Genomic DNA, 27,249 nt, shown 5'->3' on the forward strand with positions numbered 1-27,249 from the left:
TGTAATAGTATTTGTCTTGGCATATAGTGCTTGAAATAATTTATAAAACAGGTGAAGTCCTGTTACCTCAAAATCATATGAAGATTTGTTTACTTCAGTTCTCATCCTCCAAAATTATATTATATTTATAATATATATATATAATTATATATAATTATTATATAATTAAAATTATATAATAAATAAATATACATATATATATTATATGGCTGTGGCAATAGTAATTATGACCCAATTCTACAAGATGCCAATTGCCTTCAAAGAGTTGTGGCTACCCCTTCTTGGGGCAGGATTTTGCCTTCTTAATTGAAATCTAATTATTGGGGGGGGATTTGTTACTCCTGAAGAGTGTAACAAATGGTTTTAAAAGTACCAACCTTGTAGAAGTGCAGTTGTCATAGTAACTGTTTCATGAACACTAACTTTGCTGTAGATCGACTGATGAAATTCTGGGGAACAATCATTCACATCTGTGATTACAACTGAAACCTGAACAGAAATCAAGAGAGTGTTAAATGGCATCAAAGTGAATCAAGGCAATGACTTCATTGCTCTAGAAATAGTGAATGGAAGAATTTGTAAAACAAACCAAACCAAACCAAAACATTATTGTTGAAGTCTTTGGAAGCTGTAGCACATAGGAAAAAAAAAAAACAAAAAATAAACTTAGGTTGTTCTTTTCCTGCTGAGAATTGCTTAAATATTAAATTCTAAAACATTTGGAATTGTCAGGCTACCTACATCAACATTTTCTATTTTTCTTTCACCTCCTTTGATTATTTCCTATTATTAATTTAAAGAGAAATGGACTGTCTGCTTTCAAAGCATTCTTTTGCCATTATCTTATCTTCCCACACTTCTGTTATTTTTCATACTAAAAATTCTATTGCCAAGCATATCACTTTCTAGCAGTACAAATCTCCAAGACAAAGTTCGGAATTCAATTGCAGCAGTGTAAATCAGAAGTAGATAAAAGTAACTGTTCATGTTAAGACAAGTAAGAAATACAATTCTGCTTCTAACACCATTAAAAATGTTTTCTTATTTCTGTGTCAAATGAGAGCCCACTGTTGCACCGTTGACAATCCAAGCAGTAAGGAGTGTGTTAAATTAGCCTTTACAGCAGTTCATACTGCCACAGTTCATGCTGAAGTCTGAAGCTGGCTCACAATGCAATAGGTAGCCTTATACTCACTCTACTCTTACTTATGTTAGTACAAAATGAAAGTTGCCCTCTCAGGACTGCTGAAGTATTGATGTAAAGCATATAAAACTACATTTAGGCCAAATGTATTTATAAAATCATCTTAGAATCCTCTTTCAAGTCTTATTCTGTCATTCTTCATCTTGTGGTACCTAAAAGGGTCAAGAGAAATTATCAATCTCTGGTGTGCTACAGTCACTGTTTTTAACACTGTTGTACTCTGTCCTCTCACCTGTTCCTAATAATTCTACCTCCCATTCCTTCTACCGCGTACATCTTATTTCCCACAGCAGGAACAAACTGTTATATTACATGCATTTCCAAGCTTGGCAAATCTTTGAATTCACACAACTGTAATAGCTGTATTTAGAAATATTTTCTCCTGTCAAACAGCTTTCTAAAATATCATGAACTATCATCTTTCAACATCTATGACTTACTACCTCCTGTCTTTACAAGTTCAGTTTGTGTTCTTGAAACAAAACTAGCAATTGTCTTCATGTTTTCTGTTTTGCCTTTGTTTTAAATTGGAGTAATCACAAATATGCATCATTTATGAAGGCTGAGAGTAAAACAAAACTGCATGTTAGCCTTGGCTGCATCTACTCCCATCTTTTTGGATAAAGACGTTGGCCCTATGATGGGATGGTATTATCAATCCCTAAGCAACAGCTTTTTCAGGATCAGCAAAAATGAGCTCTACACAATAGTACCTAAACCAGCTCTCCTAGTCTATAGAGTTAAAAAAGACTTTTAAAATTAACAACAGAATATATAGTATGAGCTGGAGAAATGACAGCTCCTCATGAATCTGTGCAGATATTTGTGAAGACTCAAGAAAAATGCAAATACATACCGAATGGCAGAAGTGAACACCTACCTGAGCTGCGCTACTGAGCTGTTCCTCGTTTTCCTCTGCTCTGACCAACAGAAGATACTGGTGTTGGTCACTCTCATAATCCACATTCCGAGTTAAGCTGATATCCCCTGTTGACTGACCAATGCTGAACAGACCACTTGGATTAGTTAGCAAACTGTAGTTCAGGGATTTGTTTTGATATGATATAGCAGTGACTCGAAGAAAGCTGCATAAAAATTAAGTAATATAAAAAAAAAAAGGTCTCAAGCATGTAATACAACATAATAAAAAATAAGGCAAAAAATGCTACACAACAGAGCTGAAGGTGCAAGCCTGTAGGTCTGATTAGAGCAGTATCCACCAAAGTCAATGATAGCTATACTAAACTCCATTCAAATATTTTTTCTATACTGTATTTTTATCATCTTGAAGTTAAACAGAAAAAGATTTTTGGAAGCAGAACACAGAAATAGAAGATTAAAAACACAGAAATAGAAGATTTATTTTTTGTTGCAACTGAATTTGCTTACTCTAATTTTCTTTTAAGGTGGTGATGATTTTCAGGAAGGAAACTAAAAGATAAAATAAACTACAGAAGATTCCTTTTACTAACAGCATAATACAGTTCAGCATACTGTTCTAAAGTTTCAGATACCTGCAAAAGGAAAAAAGCCAGTCACTAGCAGTGTGCATGTAACAGCGTATACCAGGACATATTATTTTTTTTTTAGCTCATCTGGCACTTTTTTCCCATGAAAGTGCTTCAAGTAGGAAAAGTATTTGCAGAATGAAGTAAAAGAAATGAGTTATAAAACAATAATTTTAAGGGTTTAAAACAGAATACGAATTCCTCTAATGTTTGTTGTCTTATCATGAAGACTTCTTAGGAGAAAAGATTCTACTTCCCAGGAGAACCCAATAACACCTAAGATCCAGTGACAACTGCATTCAAAAAGACAAAACTCAGTTTGTCTGAACACTTCTTTTCCTTTTATTATTCTCATGCTGCTGTCTTCTAGCTTCCCTCAGGTGCAACACTGAAAAAAAAAATACTGCAAAAGGTTGCTGTAGGTCATTATCTTGCTTTATTCTTTTTCCTTATTTTTCTGTGATATGGTCTCACAGTCAGTTTAAGCCAGCACAAGTCAGTGTTCCTGCCAACAGGAAATACTTTGCCCTCTTTCTAACTCCCTACCCCAGCTGCACGTTCATGCCACCTCTCCTCTCCTTCTGTCACCACAAACAATCACGAGGCCCTCCTGTGAACACATTTAACAACTCAACTGAATTTTTTTTTTTTTTGCTTTGTCTTTCATTGGATCAGCCTGCCAACGCAGCTAGCGTACTAGAGCCAATGCCAGATGAAAGGAAAAGAAAGACTTGGTAACACTTCTTGTCAGCAGCAGTTTTAAATCTACCTACAATTGTGAAATCCTTACCCCAGAAATCCAGCGACTGTTTTCCTGCAGCTGGTCTAATATGAATATCAGAATTTCAGGATTCTGCATTAATTTTCAGGACCACACACAGGTTAACACACAACAGTAAATCACTTTTGCTGGGCACACTGTTTATATTCAAGCCTCTTATGGCATAGTAACAACCATACGAAATATTTAATTCCTTTTGGATATTACCATGTAACTTGACAAACTGATTAATCTACTATCACTGTAATGGTGCAAATATATTTTTAAATAGTGACAAAAAACATTTACAAAAAATTACACTATTTTTCTTCCTAAACATTATTGAATCCAATATAGCAATACCAGTTAGGTATTGTAGCATTCCACGGTTCTTTAATTTCTTTTATACCTGTGCTAAATAAGTTCATTGTAGTTTTAAAGAAAAAAAAGAAAAACCAATAAACAAACAAACTTATTTACTATTAACAGCTGCTGATTTTTTTTTATCTTAACAAACCTCAGACACTGTAAAATTGTTTGTTGTAGACTCAACAGTAAAACAGAATACTACAGATAACATAGCATTAAATAACAGTTGAAAGGCCACACAAGGAAGACATTTACTGGACAAAAGTATTCTTGATTTGTGGAAAAGGAAATGTCTGCCCTAAAACCAAAACAATTTGTGAAAGACAGAACTGAGTATTCAGGTAGACCTATGTTACTAACATTTTCCGTGATATTTAGATCCACATGGTTAGACAAAGGATGGAAAAGTAAAATGACAACTTTTGCGGCATCTTCATTTTTGCTCAGTTTGTCACTGTGATTAACGAAGACAGCAAAGACAGTCTCCCCTCTTCCCCCTACCCCAATATTCACTTGGTGGAGAAGGCACTTTTTAAATGTTGACACAGAGAACTCATACATGAGTTTACACAAGGTATCTTTCTTTATGATGTAATGGTTCTGATTTGTATTTTCTTTGAAAATTAGGACACAATCATCATCAGATAATACTTTTGGTATCATTTAAAAAGCATGAAATTATAATTATTCATTACCACTTTTCTTTATAAAAAAAGAAAGAATACATTAGATATTCCACTATACTAAGAATGCATCGATCAAATTATATTTATCACTTTAATTAAGATATCTAAATAGCTATTTACGATTCATAAACAGTACTGAGGCTTTGGAGAGATCATAAAGAAATTAAACTAAGAATACAATCCCACTGCATTATTTGTTACTGTTACTTACGATTTTCCTTGTGGCATACTTTCAGGAACGTGAACAAAGTATGACATGTTGCTGAACTGCGGTGGTCGAAATCCAGCAATTATAGAAACAGAGGCTGGAGACCCTTTGTTTCCAAGTTTATCTGCTGCCAGTACAGTCAGTAAATACTCCTTGCTCCTCGCCAATGGCAAACCTGTTGTTTTAATCCAGCCTGTGTTCCTCTCGACTTCAAATCTGGCTTCTCCACCTAAGAAGACAGATCCACAAACTGCTGTCAGCAAGAACACTTTTACTTAAGTAAAACAGAGAAGAAAATAGGGTATCAATTCCTGAAGTGGTTTTCTTTTAGAATTGACAAGCACACAAAAATATCAAGAGTTTGTTTTGAACTCACTAACTACATCAGTGATCGCATTTCTAATCTCATTTTACTTTCCTGGGCAATTATTATTCTTCTTCATCCTCCAGTACTTTGCTGTTATTTCACCCCTACCTGTCCCTTAGCAGAAAACTCTGTTAGGGTCCTGGTCAAGAAGAACAGATTCACCTTTGGAGTACATCACCACTCCCTTTCTGCTTAGACAGTTTTGAATTGTTATTGAAGTTTATTTTAAGAGCCTCAACAAAGAAAATCATCAGCAAGTCAACAAGTAGCTGTGCAAAAATAAGACATAAACCATACCCTTACAGATTTGTTTGGAATGATCCAGAAGCACAACTCCTGCAAAGGAGAAGGAACATTAGCTTCCTCCACCCAACAAACTCTGCTTCAGGTAGCGTCCTTTCCAATAAAGAGTCAGTGCAGCAGAAAGGTGCTGATTATGGCTCCCTTTGCCATCCCCTCGCAAAGCCCTGCAGCCCAGTACCACTCCAGTCACCACTACCCCTGTGGGCAATAATCTGGGCAGGAACACAACTTTACAGAGAGAACTCACTTCCGATCTGGCCAATCTGTCCATACGCTCACTAAAAGTTTATTTTTTTCACACACAAAGCCAAAGGCTTATGAATCTTTTTGAGTAGCAAAGGAAGATTTTCCACTAAAGAAACTGAGGATAAGAGACAAAAAAAAAAATTAGTGAAGCTAATAGTGAAGTTTCATACAACTGTAACAAAGAGATTTAAGTTTACCTTCCAAGAGAAAGTATTCTACAGTTCCATGGGTCCCTTCATCTGCATCCACCGCAAGCAGCTTGTATACTTGAGTACCTTTGGCAGCTTGAGGAGAAACCACGGCTAAGAACGGGAAGGGCTCCATGGCCCATTCAGGTACATTGTCGTTTGCATCTTCCGCAGTAAGTGCAAATAAGTGCAACAAGTACTGATGTTTTCCTAATAGTAAGAAAAATGAATAAATATTTAGCTATTTAATGGTACTCAAAGTAGCAAACACATATCAACTCCGGAGGGTGTACTGTCTGCAATATGGTTGGCATTTAATTCAGAAAGACTTCTTTGGCTCTTCTCCTACAACCAACAGCATCCAGATACAACGGAAAAAAATAAAATAAAATAACCAGCACAAGTACTGCCAAACTGCAACACCAGGGCCACCCCATACTACTTCCTACCAATATCTCTTTTTAGGAAAGATCACACATTCTTAAATTTTCAAAGGCTAAATACATGTTTCCTGAAAGCACTTTGCTGGAAGAAAAAAAAAATATTGTTTTGTATATTCAATGATTACAACAATTCTGAACATTGAAAGTAATTAAATTTTTGCTGTCAAAAAGATTCTAACCAATCTACCCTAAGTAATGAATTTCCTAGATGGAAAGTTCACTTAAGTCTTAATATGGTTTTCACTTCTATTAAAAATTAAATGCTGTTTAAAAAAAATCCATCAGAGAATGGAACTATTCAATTATCCAGAAATCAGAAACAGAATATCCTTAAAAATTAATGGAAAAGTACTTGTTATGCTGCTTCCATTATTAAACCAACCAGTGCGGGCAGCAGAGTTCCTGCACAAGTAATAAATAGAAGGCAGGTATCATTGAAAAAGTAACAAAAATGAAAAATGTCAGATCAAAGAAAATGTTCTGATGTCTCCAAGCATTAAGTTAAAAGAGGAAAAAGTAGAAACAAACCCTGGTTGAAAAATGAGACTTCACCCTGGGTGAAAAATGTTTCTAAATAAAAGACAAAAGCATTGACTAAAATCTTCAGTGTCAAAGAAAGCAAAATGCTGCTGCAGACAGAAAGCCTTTTTGTCTCTGCACTCCTTAATCAGCTTGCATATGCTTCCAACTGGTAAATATTTCTTCTAAATACACACAGCTAGCTCAGATTCTGAAGCAACTTCCTGGGAAGACATAAAACTATGAAACTATGATAAGACTATGACAAAGACTTAAAGACTTATTTATTTATTTATTTATTTTTTTATGTAACTGATGACATTTTATTTACCAGTAAGACCAAAGAGCACAGTATAAAGAGATGTAGGCCTTTTGGCCAGTTTGGCTGCAAGTGGACTGGCACCGTACTTGTAGAAAGCCACATTACAGAGGCCAACTTGAGTGTTCCTGCCATCCATGTTTAATGCTCCTGGTTTCAGAAAAGCAGTGAGCTCACACCCAATCTGACTCTGAAAGCATTACAGCTGCATGGACATGGCACTATGCCCAAGCTAACAAGCCTGGAGAATTGAAAGGGAATATGGCCTGTGCAAGAACAGCTGTCTACATTTACAAAATGGTTTATCCACAAGTTTAATAATGGATGAAAACTCAGAATTTTTTAAGATGATGGTGTTAATATTTTATTTCCCTCTGTATTTATTATACATGTATATACATACATATAAGCATCTACACACACACACATCTTCAAAATGGCTTTACAAGAACTGAAACAACATACCTGTAAGTACAGAGTGGAACAACTAAAATTCTCAGTTTTAATTTAATTTTAATTAACAATACAAAGTATTTAAGACTAAATACAGTGTTACCAAAGGGTCTAATCTTGTAAATGTTGTTATCTTGCTAGGGAGGAATATTATTCCAGGAAGGTTTGCCACTTGGGTTGAAAGACTGTACTCTCCCCCTCTTCTTTCCTAATTGCAGCATTACATCTCTCCCCAAAGCACACCAATGTTCCATCTAAATTTTTTTTTTAAACTTTTAATTTTTTTTTATTACTTACACCAGATGTATGCATTTACTGATGTTATCCCTTAACTTCTGCAGCAGTAGTAACGCACCTTTTGTGTCTACCACTTGGAAGACTCAGCTTTTCATAATTAGTAACCTGTCTGATAGCAAGTGGCATATTTAGCACACCTTATCATAATCTGCAGTCTATAAACAACCAGTAAGTGGATTGTCGTAAAGAAAACTCCTTGGTGCAGTGATTAACAATGTCAAATACAAGTTTCTTAGTTCAGCTTCCACAAACTTAATCCATCATGACCTCTGAGAACTTTCTGTTCTTACCAAGAAAACTGTCTTAGTATAAAAATCAGCACTCACCCAAGACAACCACAGAAGTTCTTCTCCATTACACTTGTAAAACTGCATTCATTCATCTAAATTCTAGCATAGAAACTGAATTGATGGTAACTTGTTAAATTCAAATGAATTTCTTTATGATTATATCCTGTACTCAGAATCTAATGTTACAGCGAATTAATGTTAGTTTAAGATGACACGTATATAAAAGCAGAGGCTACAGCAAAAACAAGCTTCTGAATTAAGGAACAGTAAGTCACCGAAACAAACAGTTTCCTGAAAGAGAACCTGAAACATTTCTTGCATCACCATAGGCTATGAATACATACAACTCCCCTTTTTACATTTTCACCAAAAAAAAAAAAATCCAGTTACAATATGCAGCCAATCTTACACATCTTCTAGACTCTGAAATAAACTGCAGAGCCAAAAGTGTTGAAAGTCCTGGTGTAAGGATGAGCAGCTTGACTTCTCTAGCATATAACATTGTACATGAAGCCCACATTTCCAAAGATATGTTGAGATTACCTCATCACAAAAAGAGACTGACCATGAGGTGAGCCTACTGACATCACAGGGTACTCAGATATGTCTCTTCAACGTTTAGAAAGACTCAATGAAAGCAGTTGCATACTTCCTCCTCTGCTTGCAGATGCTGCTGAAATGTTTATCATACAAGAAGCCAGAAGGAACATAAAAAAGGATTCAAAAATGAGGATGTAAAATGCAGCAGTACGGATATTCCTTCTGACTACCCTAGTAAATAAAACCAGATGTGTTTCAAAGAGACATGTTTCAGAAGGTGTTTTCCATCAATCCCATGACAAGCAGTCTGAGAAACCTAAAGAAAATGCAAAGGTGAAAATTTGTTCTTCGTTGATCTGCGTCTGAGGGTGAAATATACCACAACTCAGAACAAGAAGAGTTCGATATAAGAAGTACCAAATCAGAAGCAGATCAATGTCTGCTTGAATGTTCTGAAGACTTTAATTAACAGGTTTTCCAAAAAGACTTAAGTGTAAAGGGGAGAAGTTAGTGTCAAAATTGTCTGACTTTTCTCAAAAGAACAGGTCTTAAAGAAGCTGTCACATGTTTATCAACATCCACTATTGGCTTGGTTTGCCAGGGCACACTGCAGGTTTATGATAGCAAGCACTAAATTAGAAGCTGAGTAAAAAACCTCTGAAAATGTGCCTCCAAAACAGAAAGACCTACTGAGGATTTGAGTGCCACCTTGGTAACATAATCAGGAGTAGAAAGGTTACCAATTTTTGTCTTTCTGGAGTCTGGAAATCAGTATCCTAATAAACAAGTGAACTGACTTGATTTCAAGTTCTGCTGATGTTCTTAACATGCATGTATTCATCTACCAAAATTTAAGTCACTACTGAAAATTAACTAACTGTTTTGAATTGAACAAACCTGGATACAAAATCCACTCTTGTCGTGGTTGCCACATCACTGAACATTAATAAGCTGGTTCTTAGTACCTAATTATAACTGGGAAATACCTCTTGCAATACTGCGGAAATACCGTGGAAAACTGCATCAAGACTGAGATTAATCCTCTAATGAACTAATAAGCTTTATTAATCAGAAACTGAAAGGACTTGGAAAAGTTCCTCCAAGTACCTGTGTTTTAATAGTTAAGAGACCTTAATGTAATTTGACATCTTGGCAAGATCAAAGCTTTCAGCAATGTGTTGGCTACTTCTGAAACATCTGAATATTCTTAAGAATCTCATTAGGATAGTGCATGAACCACCATGCACACCATCAGACAGATGGGCATAATTGCCTCTCTTGACCAGTATAAGTATCCACTGCATATGACCTTGCAGGTCTTACTGGTATGTTATTTTTCTCCATCAATCATAGGCAATCTGATTGTCAAGCAAAAATACTAAATAAATCATCAAGATTAGACATGATTTCACTTTCAGATAAAGGCAGACCAGAGGAAAATGACTATATGTAAGTGTTCCCTTGACTGCATACCATATATTAAAGCAAGAACTGTAACAGAACTGCACAGGACTGTTCTTTTCTGCAGAGAGACCTACAAATGCAACCTGACATCTTCTAGAAACAACATCAGGGTGTCCAATGAAGCATGATCAGACAAGGACTTACCAGAGGACAACAAATGTGATGAAGAGACTGACATGTGTAATATAAGTATTTAAAGGAGGACAAAACATTAAGAATTCCAAAGTATAAGTACATGAATGTGATTTGTTTCAAGGATAACTTCAGACTCTTAATGACTACAGCATTTCATTTGTTATAATTGTCATGACATATACATTACAAAATGCAGTGTCTTGTAACTGTCATCTTTTTTAACTAACATAGACATTTTCCCACAAAATAGTTGATTTTCTACAGAATGGAGCTTAAGACAGACCTTTAACTATTTTTAATATGGTACATGAAATTCATTTTCTCCCATTTTATGGTTAGACACTATCCTTTATGAACACTATTTGTGCTTCAAAGATAGTGGAAGGAAGAGAATTTTCCAACAGTACCTCACTTGATAGTTTAAGGTGTCTCAATGCTGCCTTCCATCAAAACACATATCACCATCCCCAATAATTACCCAACAGCTATACTAATTATACATGTACATTAGCATATTAACAGTAGTACTGAATTATTGCATTACATCTGCACTAGAATATTATGGTTAATAGTAATTAATTGGTAGTACTACACTGTGGGGGACAGAATAAGTTACAATTCCACTCAAAATCTTAGCAGAAACAGCTTAAAACTGGTAATCCTCTGGATTAAGTCCTACAAGCACACAAACAGGTTCTACTTAAATTATCAGTTCAGAATACCAGGCCCTGACAGCAAGTATGCAAACCTACAACCACGTTCAGCAGTGTAAGTCCCACTACAGTGAGATCCAACCCACTACTCCAACCCACTACTGAGATCCCCATGAGGAATCTGACAAAGGCCTAATTATCCATAAAAGATTTGTCAAACTGTTCTGTAACACACTGACAGTAAGAACTTCTCAATATTAAATACGGGATACTTGATTTTCAAGCCAGGCACGCTGAAGATATCTTACACAATTTCATTCTTTCAAAGAATCCTCCTTTAGTTCTGCTGATTATATTGGCACACAAGCAGATTTTGCATTTGACAGGTTTTTTTCCCTAGCTTCAGAATACAGAAAAAAAAATAATTGCTTCTTCATATAATGGGCAACAAGAGATAAAATTCGAGGTGCCTCCTGCTGCAAATGATGACAATTACATAACACTGTAACACTTAAAATTTTTTAGAAGTTATACTGAAAATATTGCTTCATATTCAAAATGATAAAATCACCTTTTTATCTGATCAAAAATATTTTTCCCTCTATTTTTCTTCCCTACTGAAACTAATGAAAACAGGTTATGTGAGCAGATTGCTTTTTCAATACATTTGCAAACACCACTTATTGGCCCTTTTGCAATATCAAAACTCAGCAATATCATAAAAAACTTTGCAATATCATAAACTCTTTTGAGTTTATGTATTAAAATAAATAAAACCCAAAACAGTAAAATTATAATCCAGAATCCAGAGGTTTCTCATGCTTTAGCTGATTAATTCCCTATTAGAGTCAATTTGTCATTCTCACAATATTTCTTCATGTAAATTATCTGCTGACTTCAAATTTGGGAAGATACATTTCCAGAAAAATTCTTAGTGTCCTAAGCCTCTAGCTGCAATCAGGAGAAATCTCTGTTCCCATTTTCATGCCACACCATGAGATAAAAGCTACTGGTTATTGTACCCAATCATACCATACAGTATGATTGAACAAAAAAAAAAAAAAAAAAAAAAAAGGAAAAAAAAAAAGAGCAATAATGTAGAAACATTTCTCTACTGTCATTTTGGAAAATTCATGAAGTATATGACAGGCCACTTTTAAGTACAGTAGCTTGCTCATTTATAAAATATAAACCTTCTAAACAGATAACTTTGATGGGCTCAATCTGTGGACAGCCCACATTCCCTTCTAATATGCCTCATCTTTTTTGTAGATTGCATAATGACAGTCTGTCATGTCCTTATCCTCATCTGGCTTTCAACATAGAAGTTAAACCATAAAAAAATGAACCAGAAAACAAAAGTAAAGAAAGAGTCAGAGATACATGACCATGGCAGGGTGGATCTTAACATAAATTACCAGTTAAAAGAGAGTAAAATGATAACCATTTTATCAGGGACATCCCAATGCGGTATCCATCTGCTGACAGCAGCAGGCAGAAAAACCAAGCATGCCCAGATGTGAAAGAAATTATAATCACAACAGACATCCTTAGATAACAAATCATGTGTCTTAATTAATGGCAACTGATTACCAAAAAGCATTATAATGAGAGGACTTTGCTTAACAGGTAACAGCTACTGGACTAGTAAACGGGAAAATCTCTTGAAGTTTTGTTTAAATTTTGGGGAAAATATCTGGCTTGGTTCTTTGTAGCCCAACATGTGCAAGAAAAAAAATGCCACTGAAATCAGCAGCCTTACAAGCCCAGCTGCTGTACTTCTGCATCACGGAAAATCATTTGAACTAGCATTACCTGATCTGCATACATGAAAAACAGGAAAACTTGATTAATTTAAACTTTAAGAAAAAATAATAATAAAAAAGAGAAAGATTATCATAGCATATCCTGTATCAAAATTTACATGTATCATCAGTAAACCGAGCCAATTCATACCACTGATGTGAAAACTCCTCTCACTAGAGCTAAGGAAGTGCAATAAAGTGATACTTTCTCAGTGCACTGTTATTCCAGGGAGAAAGGATACTTCACTGTGAGACTTCACAAACATTTATTGGCATCACAGAAGAAAGACTGAAGAATCTCAGGTTCCATTACAAGCTATGATGAGGAGTAAGCTGTCACATATACAAAGCCTTCCTATCTCTTTCAACTCTCTTCTGCTCTACCACCCCCAACTGTCCTTATCCCAAAGCTGGCCCTTCCTTAACACTTATTCCAGTTCCCTCCATCTGCCCTCCACTCTGTTCCCCCAGATTTCCTGCTCTGTTCTTAGGTTCCCTCATAGCCCTGACCATCCATTCCCAGTACCACTTTTCTACACCCAAAACCCCTCACCTAATCAGCACCCGTTCTTTCTTATCTGGTCTGTCACCCAGTCCTGCTCTCTCCTGGACAGCCTTCAGGTGGACTCTTCACCATAGCCTCCACCACCACAGTCACATACACCTTCTTCCACCAGCCATTTTCCCAAATTCTTAGCCTTGAAAATGGGCTAGGAACGTTGAGTTGGCTCATCTTGCAGGAAACCCTGCACCTCTAAAAAAACGGCAGCAAACCTGAAACTGTGAAATACCTCCATAGCATAATGTATTAATAGCTACTGTTACACCCTGTATGGAAGTGTTGTAGGCCACACTATGTATCTTCAAATATCTTCAAACAGTCAAACCAAATAGAACAGCTTTCTCAAATCTAATATTTTCATATGCAATTCCCATCTAACGGTGTAGAATTTCTTTATATGCATAAGATTAACCATCTAATTCCTAGTAAGGAATTATGACCTCTTATCAGAATAAGGAAAAAAAAAAAAAGTGGAGTACATGCCTGAATACTCTATATTATTAAGTGAACCAAAAGAGTTCCGAACACTGAATTTGTTTCCTGTTTACAGCCAAACATTTGGAAGTCAAAGGAAAATTTACTATGTGTACTGGGTCTGGCTGGGATGTTAACTTTCCCTGCAGCAGCCCATACAGTGCTGTGCTCTGCACTTGTAGCTAGAACAGCAGTGTTATCACACCAGTGTTGTGTCTGCTGCTAAGCAGTGCTGGCACAGCATCAGGACTCTCTAACCCTCCTAGGGGGTGGGCAAAAAAATAGAAAGAAACATCACCAGGGCAGCTGACCTAAACCAACCAAAGGGATATTCCATACCATATGATGTCACACTCAGCAATAAAAAGTGGAAACATGAAAAAGAGAGGAGGGGTGGGCTCTCGTTGTGAAAACGTCTGTCCTCCTGAACACTGGCTATGTGCGTTGAGGCCCTGCTTCAAGGACATGGTCAAGCATCGCTCATTTGTGGGAAGCAGAGAGTAATTTCTTTCCTCTGTACTTCCACATAGCCTTTACTTGTTTTGTTTTGTTTTTTTCTCTTTCCCGCTCTCTTTTTCCCTTTCCCTTTTTTCCCTTTAGTTAAATAAATTGTTTAATTAATAATAATCTTTCCTTAATATTTTTTCCCTTTAATTAAATTATCCTTATCTCAGCCTATGAGTTGTTCTTTGCTTTACTTCCCTTCATCTTCTAAGAAGGGGGACTGAGAGAACAGTTGTGGTGTTCAGCTGGCTAGCACAGTAAAACCACCACACTATGAGATAAGTCTCAGCCTTTTTTATTCTAAAATCTAAACTTGAAAATACTAAAAAAGTTTTGAGACAGTCTTTTTACAAATTTGGGGGTATCACTTCTGAGACTAACTGTAAAAGGAAAGGTCAGCAGAAACTGAATTAAAACTATTTCATAATCAAATAAACTGTAACATAATTGCTATGTCAGTCATGGAATCAATATCCAGTATGTTATGCTAGAAACCAGCTTTAAGAAAGATTCTTTTCATATGCTCTATAATTTACTGCTTCCCTCAGATTAACATATTTGTGTAACTGAAATTCAGTTAGAACTTTAAAAAAAAAAAAAGCTTATTACTTTTGTAGAAACTAAATGTTTGAGATGATAAACAGAACAGCCAGAAGAGCTAAACAGCTTCAGCACTCAAATCCCAGTAGTCTCATAAAGATATTTTTAATCTGACTGCTTGCCATAAGAAGGTACATAGCTTCAAAATGTTCAGACTGAATAAACATCAAAATGATGCTTTGAAGCTTCCTGAGATATTCCGTTCTACCACAAATGAGTAACATTCCAAAACTGTAAACACCCACAGTTATGCCAAATGCAGACAGAACATACATTTTCTTTCAACTGCAAAGCATGAAACCTGTTGTGGGTTAAAGAAACACATCTGCCAGATGATAGATGATGATTTCAGCTTAAGCCCTGCTTGATGTATAACTGTCAAAATAATTCATAAAAGAAAAGGTAGTAAGAATCGTAGAAGAAAAAGATCCACCAGGAGTTACTTAGTACTTAGGGATGATCCAGAGAAAATTGATACTGCTAGTAGGGGACTAAGGCTGCAGATAGAATTAAAACAGACCATCCTCAGTTTCCAAAGATGAAAACCTTCAAGGTTTAAAATATACCCATCACTTAAATTGTTGGTACCTCCACTCTGTATGTTGATTTAAATGAGACAAATATAAGTGACCGCTGTTAACTACTGGGAAGGCATGCCAAACATCACCCTCAGTAAATCCTCTGGTAAGAAAAAATGAATGACAGGGGATTACACGGCTAATGCCTGTGGATGAAGCAAGGTCAAAGGAGCTTGAGATGACAGATGATTAGAGAGATGAGATCTTTCATGCACTTCCTCCAAGCATTAATGAAATAAAAATGGCTCCTTCTCAAATTAGATGTTAACTCAATGTTAAAATATTAATGTGCATAACAATCTAAGGTATTATACCTTCTATCTACCGAGTAAAAACTTAAAACAGTATTATGCTTCGGTGAAGACTAAATAAATTATTTGTGCCCTAATAATTGATATGGAATAAAAAATGAAATGCTCCAGAAAACATGAGCATAACCATCACTTCTTCCAGGAAAGGTTAACTGAAGAACATGGCTCAGGGATGGATGAGCAGTGGGGTCAACAAGAGGAATGCCCTCATCGAGGACCACATACCAAAAAAATTGCTCAGGAAGTCAAGCCCTGAAATTTAGGAATTCTGTTTAGCATCTGGTTGCGCAAACTTATGTACAAGTTTTCCTGGTGTTTGGTTTTCCTGGTGTTGGTTTTGTTTGTATTTTAACAACATATTTGTAAGGTATGAAAAATGTAAATACTGTTGGTTCATATTTTAATTTCAGATTAGTGGCTTCAGCTCTCCTAAGATTACATTCCCATTCCTGTCCAGCATCTATACAAAGCAATTTAAGCTCTCAAGGCAGAGAAAATATTTCTCAAGGTAGAGAAAATATTTTATGTAACTGTATGTACGCTGCTGCTGAAGTTGCAGAATTCAACTGCTAAGGAGCAGCAAGGACAGGCTGCTCTGCCTGTTGAAGGTGGATCAGGTGTACAGAGTGACAGCAAGTCAGGCACGGACCTCAATGTCACTGAGCAAGAAGAGCCAAACAGGTCCTGTGATGTGAATCTGCTTCACCCAGCAGTTCAGCCATCACCAGACAAGAGTGCAGCGATGAGGTGCATCTGAGGCCAAGCTGGAAAGCCAGTCAGCAAGGCAGCATCAGGGTCAGCAAGGTACACGGCCAGGTATAGCACACCGTGTCCTGGTGCAGCAGGGGAAGGGAACCCTGCTGCTTAAACACAGCTCCTGAGATGTGGGGCAGAGGCCACGAACTATGAAATCTATCAGGCTTGACTGATCTGTGATTATTTATTCCCTAACCTCTGCAAGATTTTAAGCCTGCCTTCTAAGAGTTCACATAAGGAACTCACCTGAAGTTGAACTACGCAACAAGATGGTATCTCCTCCTCTGCAAGTACAGCAGAACTCATATAGGAAATTGGCACTTCACACAATAGGTCCAGATTTCCTGTTGCTGCTTGATATGGTATGGTATATTGCTTTGGTATATTGCTTCCAAAAAAGACATAAACTATGTTAAAAACTAGGTCTACAAAATATCAAGTATCCATGAAGAGATATGCAGTGAAGTTGCCCTGAAAATTCACTTCTGTACTTCTGTAAACACTTTTTTTTTTTTTCTTCTCCTCGAGCTTTTGCAATCTTGTACACGGTCCTTATTTCAGTTTAATTGAAACTTCTAGTTCTGCTAGTCATCTTTCAGGAAAGAGGCACAGCATTCTGAATCCATTTCAAGTATCTATGTATTGTAACTCCTATAAAATGAGAAAGCAAGCATTCTGCAACCTGAGTTTTAAAGGTGTTAAATCATTGTTAACCATTATCTGAACAAAAAAATTATTATTAATGATGTCATATTTTTCAGTTTAGGCTCCTTTAAAGAAACTTACAATCACTAGCATCTAAAGAACACCATATTTATGTTGTGTACAATTAATTGCTCTCTACCTAGTCTCTCATTTCTACATATTCTGTAAAGATTATTTATATAGTTGGTCCTACCAGCAGTAATATATCAGGATAGTGGAAAACACAAGCTATTTACTAGAACTTCAAGACAGAGGGAAAAAAAATCCCTAAAACGAAGTTAAAGTTTATTGGTCTTTTTTTTTTTTTTTTTTAACTGGGTTAGCAAACCTTGCTTCAGAAAACACATCTCTGGCATGACAGTGTGACAAGCCTTGTTCCAGGCAATCTCAGACTTCAATATTCCGACTAGATGAGAGCGAAAATGGTCACAAAGGTGAGACTTGTTGTAACCTGGGGCAAGGTTAGCTACCACTTTTCTAACATCTTCTTGATCCTGACAGAGGGAGCTGTGGCATCAACAAAGGGATGAAACTTGAGCTATATGACAGAGAAGGAGAAAAGCCCAGAAGCATGCTCAGATTGACCCGATAGATATTGTCACTGCCTCTGAGTAATGACAGTCCCATTGGCGTACAGCGTTGCTCAGGATTGAATAGCAAAGAGAGGACATAGCAAGCATCTGTATTCTGGAAATTAGTCCATCAGCCTCCTGGTTAGCAGCCAAAGCTCAAGCCAGAGCACCATGCAAGCACAGTACAAAGGACTGACATCCATATGCTACGGTGATAGGCATAACAAAAGTCAAACATGAACAAGAGCAAGATCTGAGAGCTGTTGCTCAGGACCTGAGTGAAACAAGTTGGTGATCTTGCCCCACTTCACAGGGAGATACATCCGTGTCACTGAAAACTGCCAGCGCTAATTAGAATCCCTGCAGGCATCCTCTGGGATTTAATAGGCACCAAGGAATGAACTGTCTCTTGCTCCTATGGCTTGCCCCTCAGTTAGAAAACCAAAAAAGATAAGGGAAAGGATTACTGAGGGAAGCTTTCCACCTCTCCTGCCTGTGCGGCTCTGTGATTAACAAAAGTTGCGGTTACACAAAACAACAAAAAGACCTGAAAGGATAGAGATACTCACCATCCAGTGAACTGAAAGTAAGCTTAAACTAGCTGCATTTTGATAGGTGGAAAATATTAACCAAGACAATGCTTTTTTTTTTTTTTTCTAAAAAGAAGTTTTAAAAATAACAAATGTAATCAGTCAGAGACAAATCAAATCAGCTATCCTATTTAACTTGAGTAAGCTCCTGCGAATGCTGATGGCATTTAAATCAGAAGCATGACATTTCAATGGTGCACATGGGACTTGTCTGATATTTTGTTTTAAAAGAGCTGCCATATAAATACAAAGGCACTAATGTTGCAAAAACTCACATTGTATCTGTGAGTCTGACATGCCTAACTTCAGCACCGACTCAAATCTCAACTTCAGCTGCATGCTTCCAGTCAAACGTACACAGGGTTGGGAAGGATTTTAGTGGAAGCCACTCGGGTGTAAACAGCAGGGCATGCTTCACCTCAGCACGTGTATGACACAAATAACACTCTGGTATTTAACTGTCTATAAATTTGCTGTATGCTGCTCATGAACGACAAAGAACTTCAAGAGCTGAACAGCTAATTTCTGCTAACTGCCACGACACAGCTGCGGGTCCCTGCTCCTCAAACTGCGGTCCTGGGCACCTTTAGCGCTACCGGCAGGCGGACCACGAGGCTGGTGACCAAGAGAGGGGCTGACTGCAGGGACGGGGGCCCGGCACCCATCTTGCCGCTCCGGGAAGCGCCCCAGGCGCTCTCCACCGGCCGTCCCGGCGCCGTGCAGGCGGGCAGCCGGCCGCGCCACGCCGCTCTGCGTCTCCACAGGCAGCGCCGACTCCTCGACGGTCGGGGCCGCAGGCTCAAAGCGGCCCGGGGGACGGCCGGGGCGGGCGTCCTCGGGCACCGGCGATGACAGCGACAACGGCGGGGTCCGGCGGCGGCGCTGAGGGCCGTCGGCGGGGCCGGGCGCCGGGGGCAGACGCTTGGCCTGCGGCAGCACCTCGAGCTCGAGCGGGGCGCTGAGCAGCGCCGGGCGGCCGCGGTCCCGCGCGTAGAGACGCAGCGGGATGGGGGCGCGCAGGTGGAGCAGGGAGCGGACGAGCAGCACGCTCCCGCTACGCGGCACCACGAAGAAGTGCTCGCTGGGCGGGCGGGCGAAGTAGCGCAGCTCGGCGTTGGCGTCCGCGTCCGCGTCCTCGGCGCGCGCCCGCCACACGGCGGAGCCGAGCGGCAGCGTCTCGTCCAGGCGGAGTCGCGCGGGGCGGGCGCCGACGAAGCGCGGGGCGTTGTCGTTGGCGTCCAGCACGCGGACGGTGAGGGCGGCCAGCGGCTCGGCGGGCGCGGCGGAGCGGCGGGTGCAGCGCAAGGCCAGGCGGAGGGAGTAGAGCGGGCGCGCCTCCCGGTCCAGCGGGCGGCGGGTGCGCAGCCAGACGCGGGCGGTGCGGGCGTGCAGCGCCGCCTGGAAGTGCGCGTGGCCTTCGCCCAGGAGCTGCAGGCGCCAGCGGCGGCCCCGCACCTGGGCGCACCACGGCAGGGCGCCCAGGCGCGTCAGGGGGACGCTGAGCCCCTCCACGCGCGTGCCCGCCGGGCGGTTCTCTGCCACGCGCCCGCCGAACGACGGCGTCCTCGGCGGGGTGGCGCGAGCAGAGCCCAGCGGCAGAGCGCAGCACAGCAGCAGCAGGCAGCCGGCTGCGTGCCGGGCCATGCCGGCGGCCGGATGGGCACTGAGGCGCTGCGAGGTTGTGCCGGCAGCCGCGCGGGGACTGAGGTAGGAGGGAGGGCGGCCCCGCATTCGATCGCCGCGCCCTCGGGGCCGGGCCGGCCGAGGGGCAGCGCCGCGGGACGGGGCTGGGGGTGGGGCCGGCACCGTGCGGCGCCCTCCTGCGGGCACGGCCCCGCGGGGGGTCCGGCAGGGAGCTGCACGCTAGCCACAGCTCCCACGAACCCAGCTTGCCACGCCTGCATCCTTACTGAAGCGTATGTGGGCAGCCTGAATCTGAATTTATATGAATTTCATTTATATGAAATCTGAATTTATATGAATAAAAGTCCATAAGAAAGGACAGTAGGACAATAGTCAATATTTGTCATGAATCAAGCCAACAAATAAGCGATTCATCTTGCAGAAATTTTACAATACATCCAATACTATTATGAAAGAACATGATGATATGATTACAATTCAAAAAGTTGAAAAAGAAGTTGTAGTCCTCCCCTCACTTCATGTATGTGCTGATAATGCAGCGTTTTATTGGTTTTGCTGTGCTCCAGCTCATTAAAAACACGTGACTCATATGAGCACAGACACTTTACCCAGAAAGAGAATGAACAATCTAAGGTACAAGCCTTTGGCCAAAACCCAAAGCATTTATGCTTTAAATTCATGATAATGAAAAAAATATATAATGTTTAAAAAAATAAGCCATCAAAGATGGCTTCTTAAAAGTCACATGAATGACTTCAGCCAGGTTCCAGAAACTATTGGCACTTCTGTAGCATAGCAAATGCAAGGGTGAGAATCCTAAAGTAAAGAAATACTGCAAAAGGCTGAAAGTCAGGCATGAACTCAAGCACTTTACAGATGTTGGACTTAAGCCCTGATTCACTTCCTACTGAATTCTCTAGGACACTCTCAAGGATTTTACAGGCTTCAGCATCAAACAATTACATGCATAATATAAGAAGTTTCAGTGTGCTCTGCAGATTTGATGTCACCATATGGATTATATTCCTTCAAAACATTTGCTGTATATTGTTTCAGGAATGCAAGAGCTGGAAAAAAAAAAAAAAAAGTAATACAAAATCTAACATAAACATAATGAATAATGTTTTTCCTTTCTTTTATTCCTGCCTTTTATAGTTTGAGATTGCACATCTCTGACTCACATGTCCACGTCATTCAATTTACAGGACTATTCTCTTGTACTTTTATATTTTTGCATAAATATCTTTGTAAACCTGTGACCTCAACAGGGCACAATGTTTCTCAAGACTGGATTTATTGATTTAGAGCCCACTCCTCAACTGCCTGTTCAGATTGCTGAGTTGCAAGTAATTCTTATTAGCCTTAATGTGCTTATAGAATGTGAGTTAAAAGAAAGATTTTCTATGGCTTTCCTTTGGAATGGGCATGATGTGATCACACACATAACAACTAATTAGATAGTTAAAATTTAGTTCAGAAATGACTAAACAAGGAATTCTAGTTTATCTCCCAATCAGAATTACTACACAGATTTTGCAGTGTTGTCATACCTGTAGATATTTGATTTGATTTACAATTGCTTGAGGAAAGAGAATGTTTTGTTTATTATCTTATTCATTTGTTGCCATTCATTTGTTACTATTATACGGTGTAATTTTTAAGGATAATTATAAAGCTAATGTAAGCATTACTGAAAGAGAAGTATTTATTTATTGAGATCAAAACCTTGTGAAAAAAAAATATATGTTTCTTGGGCCCTCCAGTGTCTGAAATAAAGTCTTGCCTTCTGACGATGTGAATTTGAACTCCATAGAATTTGCTGATATTCATTTATATCTTTGAAATTTGACCTGATATTTCAGGTAGGACAAAATAGTAGCCACACAAAGTGGTTTAACTACCACAACAGAATCCTGTTTTTCATCTTTTAAGCCCTCATTGTCCAAGCAACAAAGCATAAATTTTCAATAATTATTTAGTTTAGAAGCATTCAATAGCCCAGTTATCACTGGAAAATTATGTCTCTTAAAGTAACTCAAAACAGTACATACCCAAAGAAATCCCTAAAATCTTTTTCTTTAATTATATACAAAATACTCGTAGCTCCAAATATATTTATATTGCATAGAGAGATTATATGTAGTATGTATAACATATCTAATCTATATGTTATAGTACATAATTACAGCAATATGTGATTATATAGATTGTATATAGTAGTTAGCTATCTGTAACATTTATATTCTACACAGTATGTTTTATATCTAGTGGCACTTACATACAATTTAAAATAACTTGGCCAGTTTTGAAAAACCTGTATTTATTCCTTCATACTTCCACATATGCAACTGTTCAGCTTACAGAAGAGGTATTGATATATAATCTCCAAGCTGATGAAAAAGAAACTAGGCAGCTGACTAGACAAAAATGAAATACAACTCAAAGCACTGGGTTGCATCTGCCTCCAATTTTTTTAAATGCCTCCAGATTTTTTAAAGCAAACCATACCTTCCTTTTTTGATTCCTGAAACTCATATTGTAATTGACAATAACTACAATGATACGTTCTCAAAACATAAAAACTCATCAACTGCCAGCTCACGCTAATAAACCCATTTAAAACAACTTCTTAAGACATAACCTTTAAGTGTGTGAGCAAACAATATGCAACTAAACACCCAACACAAATATCTGTAAAGATAGATGTAGTATTAGTATTAGGATTACTGCAGCTTTCTCTGAGTGAATCAAAGCATATGGTGGTATAACGGAGCATGAATTTACAGCAACAGAGATGTACTATGCAGATTAAAGCTTCATCTGTGAGAACATACTGCTCAGCAAAAAAACAATTGTGGTTTTTGCTTTATAGCATAATGCAACAAATACTCTGTTGTAGAACTAGGGCTCCCTCTGCTGCTAATATGGAAGTAAAAACCAAGACCTAACTAAATCCACATGCTCCTGAAACAGACCCTGGTTTTAAATTTAGCAATAGCAAGGTATAAGCATGATGGAAAGGCTGCTATTTGGATAGACGCAAGGTTTTAAGGTAGGACAGACAGGCTCATGTTACCTACATCGAACATGTGACTTGCAGAAAACTGACTCCACAATCAGTAAGATTGTAAAGTAGGTATGTTTATTCAGTGCTGGGCAGCACGGGGGTAGTCCCACCAAAGTCGTGCGCCCCTGACGCAGCAACTTGCCTGTGGTGGTGGGCGCTGAGGGTTGTGGGGATGAAGTAAGATGTCTTCATCAGGGTTGAACTTTTCACCTCATCTCTTTGCACATGCTCTCTGAGGCCTTGGTCACAATCTGGGCCATAAGGTTGGTTTCGTCTGGTTCTCGGGGTCTTAGGGGCTCCTGTTATCTCGAGGCCTTGTATGTTTGACATTCTTTATCTCGTTCTTTTGTGAACAGTCCTCCTCATCTCTGAGCCCTTGGTCAAAGTCTGAACCATGAGGTTGGTTTGATCTGGTTCTCGGGGTCCGAGGGACTCCTGTTATCTGGAGGCCTAAGCGCAGCACAGGCACAGTACATTGCAAATATAGCACATATTCATTCTTAATCAATTGCTCCCTAATTTCTAATCCCATATTTCAGTCCCCCCTTTTCTGGAAAATCTAGTAAATTCTTTAACTTAATACAAAAATTCTTCCCAATCTCTATGGTATGTATCCCTCAATGCCTTGCCATGTACTTTCATCAAGAAAGCTAATATCGCCATTCATTGTAACAACTTCCAATTCCAAACAAGTATTACAAAAGACAATATTAAACTTATACCAACTAATATAAATAAAACAATAATTGGGTGACATAATGTGTTCAAAATCCCAGTTGCAGTTGATGACCATCCAAAGAGTGTGTCCCAGCAGTTGTGATTTGTGTCTTGTTTTACTCCACTGGTGCCAAATAAAGTCACACCTGACGATTCTAAAAAAGTTACAAATACAAAAGTTAGAATGATTTATTGATTTATTTATTTTTTGCTAGGGAGTTACGTTTTCCTTATCTACTTCTACAAAAGCACAAGCAGTTCTTAAATACACACAGCCTTGACCAAAATATACAAGCAGTCTTTTGACTAGTATTTGGATGAATTTCAAAGTGGCAAACACCTTGCTCAGTGTCAAGACATATATCCTGAGCATCAATTGTATTGCTTTCACACAAATCCTTGTTGTTCCTGGGTAACACATGATTCTAGATTTACAGACTGCCATTTCCCATTCACCATCCGTGCCCATGTTCTGTGCTCCGAACGATAGAGCACTGTCTCATGGTTTAATCCTAGTGCAATGATGGGGTGGATAACATAAACTGTAGCATTACATATAATAAGTACAAAGGCAGTAGCCATGTTAACAATGGGATCATAGGTAAAATTTACCAGAGTCCACCAAGACTGGAACTTCTTCTCAAAATCATTGGCATTGTCCCAAACAGTCGCCGGAAAAATGCTTCCACTTCCTTCCCTAATGATCAAGGCAGCTGTTGCCTGCAACCATAACTGTGCTTGCATACAACTAAGAGCCAAAGATACATTATCTTGAACCATACTAAGTGCATCTATTATTAGTTTGTAGTCTTGGTCTTCAGCCTTTTCCCATCTTGGTAACACCTTTGAAACTTGCCATTGTCTAGTTCCCAATGCCAATAAGGATGACTGTAGGGGCTGTTAATTATCTGGCACCCTATTTTAATTTCATCCCCTATGGTTCTTTAGTGTGTTCATTCTTCTCCTAATTTTTGCCATTCTGTTAATGTATATAAATGGTCACCATTTGTTCACCACATAACCACAACTACTAACTTTCCATTAATTCTCTTATCCTCCATTGTTACGGCTTCAGACCAAGGCCACTCACCATCCTCTATTATCATAGAGGCACCTTCCAATTCTTGAATCACAATTACGACTATAAGCCACAAAAATAAAACAATTCTGTTAATGACATTTTCTGCAAGTTATATTACTAAATACTCCTGACTGTAATGTCCTCATTTTGCTCAACTGAGCTTTAGTTTCAATTCACTGTTACCCAGGTGAATTCAGGCACTCTGTTCCTTGATCTTAATTGCGGTGAAGGTAGTAAGAAGCACCTGGTATAGTCCTTCCTGCTGTGTTTTCAAAGTTTTTTTCTACAAGAGACTTAGTTACCTCTCGGGCTTTGGCAGTCCTAGTGGGGAAAGCCTCTGGCCATCCTGAAAAGGTATCTGTTAACACCAGTAAATATCGACACCCCCCTTTTCTTGGAAGTTCAGAAAAGTCAATTTGCCACCGTTGACCGGGCCCATGGCCTTTTCCAATTTGACCCAGTTTTGGTTTGGGGGTGTTTTTGGGATTAGTCTGGAGACAAAGATCACATTGTTAAGTTATCTGAGTAATGGTAGCATATAAATTCCTGGCAACAATTTTTCCAATTAGATAGTTATACAAAGCGTGTATTCCCCAATGTGTTTTCCACTGTACTTCCTTTACCAGTGACCACAGTAAATTGGAGGAGATGACTTCCCCTTCCCTTCTTTGGTAACAGCCCATCCCTCTTGGTTATATTTTCCCTTCTGACTTTCGATTAATTTTCTATCCTTTTTGTTATATACAAGCTTACCTTCAAGAGGAATTTGCCTGTCTGGAATCAGGGCTCCCTCAGTAGCCACCTCACCTTCTGCTGCTTCTTTTGCCTCTCTGTCTGACAGATCATTTCCTTCCTCCAATTCTGAGCTCACCTTTTGGTGTGCCTTAATGTGCATGATTGCTACCTTTTCAGGCAGCTGAACTGCTTCCAATAAACTCATTATTGAGTCCGTATAGATGTTTATTTTCCAGATTCTATTACGTCTTTGCAAGTGGTAACTGCATACCCAGCATGTCGTTTTCCGCTGATGACGTAGCTGCTCCCATATTTCCACATCATCAAAAGGAGTGTCCTTCAGATCTGGACAGCTGGAGTAGGTAGGTAGCTCTTGGTGGTCTCCAGGCAGTCATGGTATACTGGCTCCCCTTGGTTTCTGCTGATTTCAGGAACCTTTGTGGGGAAAGCCAGTGACCTCCTTTCACTTCCAGCACTGGGGACACTGTGAGACACTAGCACAGTTATTTTCTGTCCCAAGGTGAACTTGCACGCTTCCTGGATATTTAGCACCACTGCTGCAACAGCTCTGAGGCATCCCAGCCATCCCTTGGCAGCAGCATCCAGCTGCTTAGTAAAATAAGCAACTGCCCTTCGATATGGGCCCAGGTCCTGTGCTAATATTCCCAAGGCAATCCCGTTTCTCTTGGGAGAAGAGGAAGAATGATTTATTTACATCTGGAAGTCCCAGAGCTGGAGCTGACATGAGAGCTTTCTTTAGCTGGTCAAAGGCTCGCGTGGCCTCCTTTGTCCATTTGTGCCATTTGCAATGAGCACATACAGCAGTTTTACAAGCAATCCGTAATTATAGATCCACAATCTGCACCACCCCATCATTCCCAAAAAAGTTCGCAGTTCTTTTATTGTCTTGGGTTTCAGGGTTTGACGTATCGCTTCTTTACGATCTTGCCCCAAGGCCCATTGTCCGGCACTAACCTCATAACCCAGGTAGGTCACTTTCTGCTTTACCACCTGAGCCTTCTTCTTCGATACCCTGTACTCCCAGAAAGTTTAGGAGGCTTACTGTCCAGGCCACACATGCTTCTTCTGTCTGGGTAGCTATTAGGAGGTCATCTACGTACTGCAACAGCCTTCCTTCTCCTGATGGGGCTTCCTAGGTCTCCAAGTCCTTTGCAAGTTGCTCTCTGAACAAGGTGGGTGAATTCTTAAAGCCCTGAGGCAACCATGTCCATGTGAGCTGTGTTTTGCACCCACTCTTAGGGCTTTTCCAATCAAATGCAAAGATTTTCTGTCTGGCTTCATGGAGAGGGAGGCAAAAGAAGGCATCCTTCAGGTCTAAAACGGTAAACAAAGTTAGCTCTGGTGTTAAGCCTGTTAATCAATTATCAGGCTAATTCCTTCCCTATCTTCCATTTCCAAGAGGTACTGTCTGTTATAAATGAAGATACAACTCAATCTGAATTTAGTAATATTTATAAAAGGCAATTAAACAGCGCTGGGTGCATGGGGAGTCTACGCTCTGGTTTCACATGCAAGCATGGAAAGCTCCACTCAAGGGAAATTAATCCCACTCTATTAACTGTCTCTGCATTAGCT

General features: G+C 39.2%; 1 pseudogene; it reads right to left on the bottom strand.

Moving 5' to 3' along the window:
* The window catches only part of LOC101794490 (neural-cadherin-like), a 63,130-nt pseudogene that overhangs the window by 33,885 nt on the left and 1,996 nt on the right, over positions 1 to 27,249 (bottom strand).

This window comes from Anas platyrhynchos, chromosome 12 (genome assembly GCF_047663525.1).
Source record: "Anas platyrhynchos isolate ZD024472 breed Pekin duck chromosome 12, IASCAAS_PekinDuck_T2T, whole genome shotgun sequence".
Lineage (NCBI taxonomy): Eukaryota > Metazoa > Chordata > Aves > Anseriformes > Anatidae > Anas > Anas platyrhynchos.